The sequence below is a fragment of the Amblyomma mixtum genome, chromosome 7 (assembly GCF_055824585.1).
Source record: "Amblyomma mixtum isolate Tamu chromosome 7, ASM5582458v1, whole genome shotgun sequence".
Taxonomy (NCBI): Eukaryota; Metazoa; Arthropoda; class Arachnida; order Ixodida; family Ixodidae; genus Amblyomma; species Amblyomma mixtum.
Genome location: NC_143018.1, coordinates 122,739,118 through 122,752,699, shown reverse-complemented (window position 1 = coordinate 122,752,699; position 13,582 = coordinate 122,739,118). Strand labels below are relative to the sequence as shown.

At 46.3% G+C, this 13,582-nt stretch overlaps 1 long non-coding RNA gene across 1 annotated transcript in view; it reads right to left on the bottom strand.

Annotated features, from left to right (window-relative positions):
* Window positions 1–13,582, bottom strand: part of LOC149337378 (uncharacterized) — a 43,445-nt gene that overhangs the window by 8,599 nt on the left and 21,264 nt on the right. The window contains exon 3 of the long non-coding RNA XR_016284624.1: window positions 4,298–4,476. This is a non-coding gene — a long non-coding RNA (uncharacterized LOC149337378). The remainder of the gene's footprint in view (window positions 1–4,297; window positions 4,477–13,582) is intronic.

Here is a 13,582-nt window from a genome sequence, read left to right as displayed (position 1 = left end):
TCCTTATTTTCTACAGATAAGTACCGGATGCCATACGGGTGTAGCGCTAATTCTCTCTTTACGGTTCGCTGCAATACATCGCAAAAATAGACCGCTTCCCAACAGTGTAAAAAAACGCGCTCTAATTTTTCCGCTTTCTGCAAATTAAACAATGAGACCCCAAGGGTAAAAATAATTCCTTTCCTTCTAAAAATTCTTGAGCCGGTAAGGTTGCGGTGTGTAGCTTAAAAAAAAAGGATTTTGTTCCTGGTGGCACCAGCATTTTTTTAACCCTCTTTAAAACATCTCTGTCTGGGCCTCCACTGTACAAGGCCCTGTACAAGGCCACTGGAAAAACTACATCGCACAATGCACGGTACAGTTCCTTCCGTTCCGCCGCCGCGGTGGCACAGTGTTTATGGTGCTCGGCTGCTAACCCGAAAGACGCGGGTTCGAACCCAGCCGCGGCGGTTGAATTTCTTTGGAGGAGAAATTCTAGAGGCCTGTGTACTGTGCGATGTCAGTGCACGTTAAAGAACCCCAGGTGGTCGAAATTTCCGGAGCCCTCCACTACGGCGTCTCTCATAGCCTTAGTCGCTTTGGGACGTTAAACCTATAAACCGAACCAAACCAGTTCCTTCCGTTTCACAGTTGACAGAAATCCACTTGAAAACCGCGCGGGAGGGAGTCTCACACTCGCCACAATTTGTCGGTAGAAGCCGCGGATCCTAAAGTATACCTCAGTAGTCGAGCCTACGTACTCCGGCAGCATGCGCCGCAGCCCAGCTTGGCATATGGTGCGCAAAAGCGGGTATCTTGTGTCCCTAAAAAACAAAAAAACGATTGACCAGCTGCCGAAAAAACAAATGGCCTAGTCCCAGCCCACCGTCGTGTACCCGTCTGAATAGGTTGGTCTGGCTGCAGCGCTCCCATACAGACGATCAAATGAAGATTGCGAGAATCCTTTGTAGCTTTTGAATGTTTACCCTTGAAGAGTGCAACACCTGCATTATGTACCACATCCTGCTGATATAGAACAAGTTGAAAACAGTGGCTCAGGCAAAATTCGACAAGGTTGTTCCTTTCCACTTATCCGCTCTCTCCCGTATCTCTTTGGCCTGTCCTTTCTAATACTTTTCACTGTCTCGGCAAGGATCGTGCGGAACGCCTTATCTGTTGTCGTCGTCCAAGGCACACTGGCGAAGCATTCGAGCATTCAGGCGTAGATGACCACTTTCCATGCCAAAGCTCGAGGCACTTCGACCAATTATCCCCGCTACCTGCAGCTTGGCTCAATTCGCGTACAAATTTAATAGCCTCGCTTATGCCTCCCTTGCCAACGGCAAGCACAGCAATGTCATCTACGTACGCCAAGAGCTTTACTTCGGCTACTTGTAAACAGAATTCATTGGTACTCCCGTTCTTCAGTATTTTCAAACAAAGGCTGTCCACATTAATACAAAATAGAATGGGGCTGAGGGGACAGCCCTGGCGCAGCGAACGCTGCACGCGAATGGTGGCCCCCAAACTCTTGTGAACAATCAATCTCGCCGTGCAGTTCCGGTCTGCCAGGGCCACATCCTCACGGATAACAGAACCGTCAAAAACGTGGCCTCATACAGCAAAAAAAAAAAGCCCATGGGTGACGCTGTCAAATGCCTTTTCAAGATCAATTTGGAGAATAGCCACCCGACAATAAGTGCCATCACATCATTCTAAGACACTGCGCGCTACGTGATTATTGCTAAAAAAGGACCGGCCTTTAATCCCGCAGGTCTGATTGGGACCAACTAAGTAATGAATGACAGTCTGCAGCCTTCGCGCCAAAATCTTCATAAAAATTTTGTACTCGACGTTAGTGAGTACTATTGGTCGGTATGCTGTAACCAGTCGTAATCTCTCAGTCTTCCGTTTTGGGAACCAGAACAGTATGGGGTGACCCATAAGACGGAGGCAGTGCTGTTACTTTAAAGGCTTTATTGAAGATTACCTGTTTGTATTCTCGTTTGTATTCTTGATAGAAAGCAGCACTGACGTATGGTCCAAGCGATTTGCCGGGGTTTAACTGTGTATTGCTTGCTCCACTGCCCGATGCGTTATGTCCCGCTCTAATCTGTCTTTTGTTTCGCCGTCGAGACGCGGTATGTCGGCTAGAAACACCTCCTTAAATGTGCTAGCATCAGCCGGATGCGATGCGAAGAGCGTCTCATAATGCTCGAAAAAGGTTGCTTTGATGTGATCGATGTCCGTTGGTAAAACACCCCTCCATTCTATTTCGTTAATGTGGTTTCTTTCGGCACGAGATTTTTCTAAACCAAGCGCTCGTTTCGTTGGCGCTTCCCCTGCTGCTACGTCTTCTGCGCTTGCCCTCACCAGCGCTCCCCGATAACGTTTTTCTTCGATTAGCTCTAGCTTTTGTTTGGTTTTTCTTATGTCTTCTATAGATTTACCAGGCGCTCTGCATTCTTGTTTTAGCATCTTCTCAAGCTGTGCCTTTAGCTCCCTTTCCTGTTGTTTTGCCTCATGATGTATACAGGTAGTTCATTCTATAGCTTTTAATTTTAAAGTTCCTTTAATGAGCTCCCACTCCTGCCATACCCTCATGTTTCTATTTGGTTCTATTTTTTATATTTCTTCTTTTACAGTTTGGTTATAAAAATTGTCCTGAAGTAGCGTGTCATTTAACTTCCACATTTACACGAAAAACTATTCCCCTTCTTAATGATCCCTATGCTGCTTTGAGCCAAACAATGGTGAGAAAATGATACCGGCACTACTCCATAACTATCGCATTTAGATATGGTAGCCACAGATGCATAAATGCGATCTAGCCGTGCTTGACTTGAGCCCTCGAATCGTGTGTACTTTGCAGCACGCGCTCCTTCGAGACACTCTGCCACACCCTCTAGGCTGCAGTTCTCGATCATTCGCAACATCACTTCAGTGCTTTTATCTCGAAAACCGTGTACGCTTGTCTTATCGCGAGCGCTAAGGACACAGTTGTAATCTCCAATAACAATGAGCTGTCTGTCCGTCCGAAGCCGTTTTTCGACGTGTCCAAAAACGCGGCTCGGTAACTGTACCGATCTCTTCAAAAAAAAAAAAAAAAAGAGGACAAAATTGCACCGTTAAGGGCACAGCACTGCTTACAGAGTCATTCCTCACCCTTAATTTCACTTTTTTGGACTGTTATTAGAGCCGTGCGTTTTTTAGGGTGAACATGTGGAAGATTCTTCCCTCGCCACGGAATGTCAGGATGCGTAAGGGCGCATAGGTGCTTCAAGGCTTTTCAGACAAGTTTTCTTTTGTACATCAACTGTACATCCAACATAATGTGCGATGTTAGAGCTTCCCGTTATAGGTAGTTGAAGTTTTATGCGCGTAGCAACAGCAGTGACTTGCACTGAAATTCGAAATTGGTTTGATTTGGTTTGGTTTATTGGGGTTTAACGTCCCAAAGCGACTCAGGCTATGAGAGACGCCGTAGTGAAGGGCTCCGGAAATTTCGACCACTTCGGGTTCTTTAACGTGCACTGCCATCGCACAGCACACGGGCCTCTAGAATTTCTCCTCCAAAGAAATTCAACCGCCGGGGCCGGGATCGAACCCGCGTCTTTCGGGTCAGCAGCCGAGCACCATATCCACTGAGCCACCGCGGCGGCTGAAATTTCGAATTTCAATTTTAAATTCGAAATTGAGTAAACTGCCATAGCACAACAGCAAAGAAGTACTAACTGGTGGCGAGTGGTATGAATTGGGTGTTTAAAACAGGAGAATTCCGGCGCGCAATACGCAGCTAAGGGGAGTACGACTCTGGCGTGCCTGCCTATTTATCTCGATCACTTCAGAATTGTTGCACCAGTTATTTCAACGATGACTTTAGCTGTTTTGTCTGGTATCTATGGCGCATCAAATTTCGTGTGCTGTGCGAGAGGGTATCGAGGAGGTTGGTTTCCTAACAGGAAATTTTCTTCTTTCTTTTTGCAGAAGGTAGCCCACAAAACGCTCTTTGAACATACTTCTACTGATTATTATTACCGAGAATCGGGAGATTTTCTCACGGCCTTTCCAGCTTCCCTTTCGTAGTTGGCGCATCACAAAATTACCAGAGTATTAAAAAGAAGTCGCTACTAGTGCAATTGTAAGCAAACAAGACCTGCTACACTGTGAAGCAATCGGCAGGAAGATGTCATTGCAGTCGTCGCATCCCATTGTTCAGGTGCTGTGAAAACACTCTACAGGGTGCGAATTCCTCCACAATGTACACCATGTAGCGGCAAAATTTTTTAAACCCAGTGTGCGTGGTTTAAGTACGCACCCTTTGGCGCAAATTGAGCAGAGTTCCTTTTTCCAGGTGAAACTCGACGTATCCAGAGAAGGCGCCCGCGTGCTCCACGTCGAACGAGATGTCGTGCAGCGGAATCTGGTCCAAGCCGACGCTGGGCAACAACCGGTCCACAACGAAGTTGGCGCGCAACACACTGGCCCAGGCACAAGCTAACATACAAAAGAAAGGAGTTATAGGGCTGAGGGAGAAATAGAATTTGGGTACGAAGGAAAACAAAATTCATGTTAGGTCCTCTTTCTGGTAGTAGTCCACAAGGCCACAACTGTGTCAATGAGTAAGTTCCTCACACATAGATATAAGTCCACAAATGTGGCCAAGGTTTAGCTGCCCTTTAAGCAGTGGGTCGGTTCCACTGTTTGAACTAAGCAATTTATTCTGAACGAAAAGTCTGAAAACGGAATAAAAGCTGCGTGATCATTGCATCAGGAATGTCCTTTATCCTCATTGCTCCACTATACCAACAAGAAGTAATTCGATTAGCTGCATTTCATGATAATTACACCAGTGAATTTTGGCTCCAGAACCGCCGAAGTTCGCTTTCTTACGCATAGCTCCTCCAGTATAGCGTTTCGTTTTTCGCTCAGATTAAGGGAGCATATTTTAAAGTCGTACAAGCACTGAAGGTAGTGACTGACCAGTGCACTGGGCTTCGATAACACGGGCTTTGGAGCTCTTTTTGGCCGAATGTCCCGATTGCCGCCACCAGCATACCGTCGACTACCCCAGCTAAGTAACTAGGTGTACCTCTTTATTTTTATTATAAGACCGAGCCCAACCGGTGCAGTTAAGCTGCTTAGCTGCTTGAGAAACCTAGATTTGATAAGCTCAAATTTTCCCTTTGTGTTATGATCTGCAAACTGCGTACGTAACGCAAGTTTTTCATTGTCTCCTTTTGTTTGCGTGAAACGGCTCAAGTGTTTTTGTGATCTTCCTATCCTTGGTGCTGCGGCTGGACTCAACAGTGTCAGCGAGTGCGCGACGGGAGATTCAGTTTGTTCATTTCTTTCTGACGGCTACTGATCAGCAGTTTTCTCTCCTATTAAAACTTCAGTGACCCGTTACTATGTACTCTTATTCCGAAGGTGTTAAGTAGAGCCTGAATTTTTCATTATTTCGGACTGCACTCAAACGAATACTTGGCCATACTGTAAACAAGGTTTACTCTCTTGCGAAGTTCTGTAAACGTGATTTTGCGGTGATTGCTTTAGCGAAGAAAATGAAAACTTAAAGGCTTAGAAAGACTAAGATTACTTTTTTTCAGGCTAGTTACTGTGAAGGCAGGCTTGTTTGTAGGAGTGCCGCTATTCATACAGTAGTTCAATAAATTGGCAACAGTATTGGAGCATCAGTAAGCCTGAACGGTAAGCGCTTGCTGCAGTTTTCCATTCGCAGCGTAGATATATCCTTCCTCACGCTCACTCCAGGCGTCACTTGCGTAATTTTTGGCTTTTAGTACCTCGTGGTACCTGAATGAAGCTGCAGACTATCTGTTCTTCGTGAGTGAAGCATGCAATACTTTACAGGACTATACTAGTGCATTGTAAGGTGGCTGGAAGGCGCTAGCAGCACTGTTCGAGTGGACCTCGGCCAGCTCGTTTGGGCGCTGCACAAGTCACTCTGCTGCTCATCGCTATTCTTCAGACTGTGCACCGTGTTCGGTGCCCGTGTCTGCTTATTTCGACCCCTTCTTTTTGGCCGCATAAAGCTACCGTTGCCGACGTAAGCCATGCTTTGTTTCCACCTACGATCCCCACCGTCTTGCCTGTGTGTACAGAAGGCGCTTCTTGTGTAGATTCATCCGCCTGTGTTATGCGGGAATAGCACTACTATTGCAAAGCGGAATAAAAAGGGTGATTGATGTTGCTGCTGACTTTTGGCTTTCCGTTTTGCATTGGTAGGATGTAGCAAACGCACGATTCAGCAAAGATGATGAGTGCGACGACAAACATGACAATCTTGGCCAATGTGCTTTGGGCAAGTGCCGTAGGCTAGGCTGACTGCTCTCGCACGACAATTACTGCGCACTCAAATTGGAGCCATATGTCGTGAGTGATATGGTACAGTTAAGTTGGTAGTGGCTGGCTAGAATGGCTATTGAGTTAAAAGCAGTTGTTCAGTGATAGACTTCTTTTATGCCTTGATGTATTACACGGCAGTACATACCCCTAGAACACAGTGATAACTTGTTTTACTTCATTTATCAGTTCTAGACTCATTCAGTGGCTGTGGAGGCAGGTAATTTGGTTCTTCATTCATATATTTACATTCATTAATATATTTCACAGCGCTTCAGTGTTTCCACTAAACAATAGCCTTGTACATCACATGACCCATTGATGTGAATTTTACTGGTGTGAAGTTATTGGCACTCGCCACATTCTGGCCAGCGTTTTGACAAGAAAGGAATCTTGCTTTTCTCTAAACGCAGCTTTGGTTCAAGCGGGTTTCTGTATATTAGCATATATTTACTGCCTGCCATGTAGAACTGAAACTTACCTGCAAGCAGAAGCACGGCTACTACACGTAAGAACATTCTTGCTATCTGAACTAACGAGAATAAGGATTTCTTTTAGTGACGATATTATCAACCTAACTTGCAGCATTAGGCTTACAAAACACCTAGCGATGATTAAGCGTCATCCTGCAAACAGTATAAAACAAAAACTGCATCATATGGGGCGAGCTACTCTCTAGCTCCATGGGGATCCATCCCCATCAGATGGAGCCTTCACTCCAGTGCCATGGGATGCGATCCCTCCGGCGATTGGTCAGTTATTCTAATCTTTTACATTCGCCACCTTAGCTCCGCGTTCACTACAACGCTAGAAGCGAACGCCATGAGGTATACAAGATCACCGCCTCTTATCACGCAGTAGGGTTACTTTTAGTGAGAGACTATTCAACACAACTGAAAGAAAACCGCCAGACCCTTGCAAAATACAGGAGATACAAAGAATAATTTTTTAACACTCAGTGCTCTCTTCCTTAATCTATTTTAAACTTAACAAGGAAGCAAGGCCAGCGTAGCGGGAGGCAATAGAAAGTTAGGTAGGCGGATGAGATAAAGAAGTTTGCGAGGATACTGTGGCTGTAGCTGGCAAATGACATGGTTAAATGGAGAGACAGGCTCTTCGTGCGCTTTTTATCCGCCAAAGAGCTTAAGATGGCTAAAAGCACGTTTACTTAATTGCAAACTGCAGCATATGCTCGGGCGTTTTTGCGGCGAAGTTTTAGTAACTTCCGCAACAAGCCGAAGTCCCGACTGCGTTTTAGACATGGCCTATACAGAGCCTATTGTTGCTCGAATGTGCTTCTGTTCGTTGGATCCCCCATATATATTATTTCAGTATTAATCTGAAAAACAGAAAATTGACTACACTTATGTTTAGCTACTCACAAAGGAAATATTGAACAGAGAAAAGTAAGAACCAAAAAAATTACCGAAACAAAAAATTATCGGAAAGGCGAAGTAAAGAATTAAAGAAGGAACGAAAGGATCGGACGCGAAGGTCATGGCATTTTCAAGAAGCCGGCAGCCTTCCTCAGCTGCATTTTCAATAAGCACATCGGGCTTCGGGTTGAGCACATCGGGTGAAGTCAGGCAGCTAGCCTAGGCATTGCCCCTTAGAAGAATCCTCTATGAAATCGTTGTCTTATTTTCATCCACAAAGAAACCATATTGACGTTGCGCTTCATACTTTATAGAAGACCGCGCTGAGTGTTTTCATACACACGTATACTGAGCGCCTATATTTACAGGGGTCTTCCAACCACAAGATCTAACCCGGGAAGACGCGTTGGTCTTGCTATCCGGCACACTCATCCCCTTCATTCTTCCTCGTTTACACAGATGCTCCACGAGCTAAGGTCGGAGTAGCTGCGTACTCCTTTGCCTGCGACAGCCTGGCTGCGACTAATACCCTCGGTCCTCACATCGGTCCGCCTCCTACCGCTATCCTATAAATCCTCCCGATAACTGCCAGTATTCAAGAGGTCTTCCCGCCGACGTAGTGGCTCAGTGGTTATGGTGATTGGCTGCTGAAGACCCGGGTTTGATCCCTGCATTGGAGGTCGAATTTCGATGGAAGCAATATGCTTCAGGCCCGTGGGCTGTGCGATGCCAGTGGACGTTAAAGAACTCCAGGAGATCGAATTTATCCAGCCCCTCCACTACGGCGTCCCTCATAGCCTGAGTCGCTTCGGGGCGTTAAAGCCCATAAAACCAAAAGCAATCAATACATCTCCCAAGCATCCCTTAACCAGTCCGACTAAACGATATTGCAAGCTATACGCGCCTCTTTTAGATGGCCTCTGAGTTGTGCTGGAATGATACCCACACTTCGTCCCCGCACAGTCACACCGAGCTCGATTCCTGGTCACACGGGGGTCCCAGGAGACGAGGCGGTGCACTGACATGAACTGGTGGGCGAGTTGGTCTGACATATTTTCTAGTGAAGCAGCGCAACGGCACAAGGCCAACGGAAGAAGAGGACAAACACAGCGCTGATCAGCGCTGTGTTTGTCCTCTTCTTCCGTTGGCCTTGTGCCGTTGCGCTGCTTCACTAGAAGCGGTGCACTGGCTCGCCTGCGAACTTCAACACAGGGTGCCTGGGATCCCACACCCTTTCCCACCACCATGGGACACCACTCTTCATGCAAACGTGAAACAGATCTTCACTATGGTAACATCAAAGAAACTCTTGCTAGTTTCCCATTTCTGACGAGTTTCAGCCCCCGCCTTAACCACCAGTTTTCTGGCGCATTAACTTCATTACGCTCCGCGCTCCTGCCGGTTCTTTCTTTCACAGTCTCTGACCCTCCGCTGCATGCCCAAGTCACTCCGAACCTTAAGCGAATCTGTAACATTCCCCCTTGTCCTGTCCCGTTGGCGTTCAATCCAACATGGCGAGCCTGGCTAACATTGGACCAGCTAAAGCACTAGCTGGTTTTGGTGACCCTGACACATTACGTTCTCGACGCATAATGCTTTGCCGAAAAACGTGGTAGGGCTTTAACACAGTTAGACCAAGCAGACGTGCGAAAGCTTCCCTTAATTCTTCGCCTCTTCTTCTTTTTCTCCTCCCATTGGCTACAGCAGGTCCGAGTCTCCTCTGAATTTTCCCAAGCTTCCTCTCATTGGTTACATCTTGTGCAACGCTAATCCGAACTAACTCGAGCTTACCCCTTCTTCTCCTCCCATTAGCTACAGGTGGCGCGACGCTCCTCTGAACTTTCCCGAGCTTGCTCCCACTGGCTACAGCTGGCGCGATGCTTCTCCGAACTTTCCGAGCTTCCTCTCACTGGCTGCGCCTTCGCAATGCTCCTCCGATCTTTCCGAGCTTCCTCTCACTGGCTGCACCTTCGCAATGGTTCTCCGAACTTTCCAAGCTTGCTCTCATTGGCTGCACCTTCGCAATGCTCCTCCGAACTTTCCGAGCTTCCTCTCACTGGCTGCACCTTCGCAATGCTCCTCTGAACTGACTCGAGCTTACCTCTTCTTCTCTTCCCATTGGCTAAAGCTGGCACGATGCTCCTCCGATCTTTCCGAGCTTCCTCTCATTGGCTGCACCATCGCAACGCTCCTCCGAACTGACTCGAGCTGAACTCTTCTTCTCTTCCCATTGGCTACAGCTGGCGCGATGCTCCTCCGAACTTTCCGAGCTTCCTCTCACTGGCTGCACCTTCGCAATGCTCCTCCGAACTAACTCGAGCTTACCTCTTCTCTTCCCATTGGCTACAGCTGGCGCGATGCTCCTCCGAACTTTCCGAGCTTCCTCTCATTGGCTGCACCTTCGCAACGCTCGTCCGAACTAACTCTAGCTTACCTCTTCTTCTCTTCCCATTGGCTACAGCTGGCGCGATGCTCCTCCGACCTTTCCGAGCTTCCTCTCATTGGCTGCACCTTCGCAATGCTCCTACGAACTGACTCGAGCTGACCTCTTCTTCTCTTCCCATTGGCTACAGCTGGCGGGATGCTCCTCCGAACTTTCCGAGCTTCGTCTCACTGGCTGCACCCTCACAATGCTCCTCCGAACTGACTCGAGCTTACCTCTTCTTCTCTTCCCATTGGCTACAGCTGGCGCGATGCTCCTCCGAACTTTCCGAGCTTCCTCTCATTGGCTGCACCTTCGCAATGCTCCTTCGAACTAACTCGAGCTTATCTCTTGTCTTCCCATTGGCTACAGCTGTCGCGAATTCTTCGGAACTTCAAAGAGCTTATACGAGTGACTGCTATCAGGCAAGACGTGATTCGTACTCGGGGTTAGTACGTCTGCAGTAGGGATTTCGCACTAATAAGGTTTCGTATCCGTGTTCCTCATTTTCATTTACCTTCGTAGGACATATGAAAACCGCGTGAATGTCCGCTGGTCTCAATACGTCCCAAGAGATATGTTATCTATTCTCTAGCTCGCAGAAGTAAGGTTTAAAAGGAAGTTATCTGATCACAATGGCTGACTCTCCTGCGTGTGACCAGTGCGGTTGTGACGAAACGATCAGCCACCTCCTCTGTGACTGCCCTCGTTTTGAGCGAGAGCGCGGTGTCCTAAGTGTTTCTCTGCTCCGCTTGGACTCGCGTCCTTTAACAGAGTCTAACGTTCTGGGGCCTTGGACTCAACCTTCCAGACAACGGAAAGCGGTGAAAGCGCTCCTGACTTTCTTAAAAGACTCGGGGTTGCATTCCCGCCTATAATCTTTAAGTTTTCAGTGCGCGCCCTCTGTCCCTGTGACATGGTGGTCGCTGGACACTTAGAAAACTCATTTCCTTGCCGCTCTTTTTCCTTTTTTCCCCTTTGTTCCCCTCCCCAGGTGTAGGGTAGCCAACTGGGCATCGCCTGGTTAACCTCCCTGCCTTTCCGTCCTTTTCTCTCTCTCTCTCTCTCTGTGTGAAAAAAATGTGCACGCCATACTTATTTCTTTGATTAAACACTTTGAGAGAAAATGCTCCTATGCAGGCCTGTATTCTACACAAGAAAAGAATACGCGGCCATTATGTCGCAAATTAATGCATGAATTTATCGGCATTGCTTCTCAGTGAGGGCGCTAGCAGCTGTCACCTTGTCTTTTAAATTTAACTGCTGCTGAATTACGTACTCAACGCCAACGTGCCCATGGCATGCTAGACAACAAGAGAAACACTCTCTGATTCCAAGTCATCGTTCGTACTTGTAGATGGATGTGCTCTGTCAATCATGGGAAGTCAGAAGCTGGATGAGCCATGCCTTTAGTGCCTCAGTGTTCGGTGCAAACTCGACTTCGCAAAAAAAAAAAAAAAACTCTAAGCCTAAATGCTGACAAGAGTGTGCGGTTGGTTTAGAGTGCTTATATGCTGTAAGCATCCACTCTGAATCATGCCCCAGAAAAGATCTCGCAGTCTCACGAGGGGCAAGAAAGCACATGGCACAAAGGTTCCAGCGTAATGCTACCAGTCTTCGTGGTAATAGGTCACTTTATTCCGATACCGTTTTTCGAAAAGAAGTCCCCGTCGAAAATTCATAACTGATAGCTGCAGTATGATAGCGTTCATTTCATAGAACTGCCTTTCATTAGTACAGTGCAACTGCGCCTCAATGTTGTGCGGGCTAATGCGCTTAGGGCAGGATGTTTGGGTACAAGTACGTGAATTCTGAAAAAGAGATACATTGTCAGGCTGTTTTATCCCATTTCTACCAACTGTCTGATAGAGTTAATTGCTAGAAACAAAAAATAAGCTGAATATGCAGAAGGGAGATATGGAATGACTCGTAAAATTGTTTAACACAGCGGGGTACAGTGCAATACAAAGGCTATGTAATATGCTTACGAAAGCGAGAAATTCGGTGGCGTCTTACCTGATGGTTACGGTAGACTGGCAGATCGGCATTCACTGGCAGCCTGCTTGCTCTAGGAACTTATATTTGGCCCTAGAGACTGGTATGCACTGGTATAGAGACGCCCACAATGCATTCAGGAGACGTCACCAAACCGGTAGCATTATATTTGGTACCCGTACACATACGGCAACGGGTGACTGAAAATAACTTTATTAGCACTGTTAAGCGATTTATCTGTGCTCGGCCTCTGGAGCACTTATTGTGCTTAGTGATGTGAAATCGGGCCGGAATTCTTGCAGCTCAAACAGAAAACTGACCCAGATTGATAGCGGCGTTTGAGCGCTTTTCTCTTGTCATTGTCGCAACACACGGCGTTATCAGATATCCGTTCCCGGAAAAAATGAGGAACTTGGGGGTTTAATAATGTTCAAATAGGGTATCTTTCGCTAATCAGATTGCTTTTTGTCATATTGCCCGTAGAATTTTCCGGGTTCTTCGTGTGTATATCAACAGTATTGTAAACATTGATAAGACCTTAAAATTCATTATATATGCTGATGATTACACAGTACTATCCTCTGGTGTAGATGTAACTAAACTAATGATCAAATGTAACCAATTGCTTGATACCCTTCAGAAGTGGTGTGCTGCTAATATACTCAAAATCAATCCTACAAAATCAAAAGTGATGGTATTTCGACCAAAAAACAAGGCTATCAGGTTTGAAGGTGTTATTGCCTGTGCTGGTGAGAAAATTGAAATCGTTCATGAGCACACCATACTTGGGGTAACATTTTCTTCTAACCTTACTTGGGATTCACACGTTCAAAAGTTAACTAATAGTCTCTCGTCAGTGACAGGCGCAATCTGCCGCTGCCGCACTTTTCTTCCTTGTAAAATAAAACTTCAGATATATAATGCGCTATTTGCCTCACGCATCAATTACTGTTCCTTAGTTTGGCTCACTACTACTAAAACAAACATAGAGAAAATTTCACTGCTCCAAAAGAAAGCCATTCGTCATATTGCGAATCTTGATTACTTAGGTCATACTCGACAAGCTCTCGAGGCGCACAATGTTGTAAGGACCCAAAATATGTACGAATTGCGAATTCTGTTGTCATACTATTTCCCTTCCAGCTTCAGATAAATGGTAGAAGGTACCACACTGCTAAAAGAAAATAGCCATCCAGTAAACACACGGAACACAGACAAATGGCTAGTACCCTTTTTTCGAACAGACTACAGGCTGCAGACACTAGAATACAATCTTCCCACAATTCTCAAGAAATACAAAGACGCGAATAAATCTACCAAAGCTACACTACGTCATTATTTTGTAATGATGTAATCTGATGTTCTTTCTCTTAGCTGAAAATTTCTCTCCACTTTTCCTCAGTTTGTTTAACAAATTTCCCGTTTAAAGCGTTAATAAAGTGTGTAA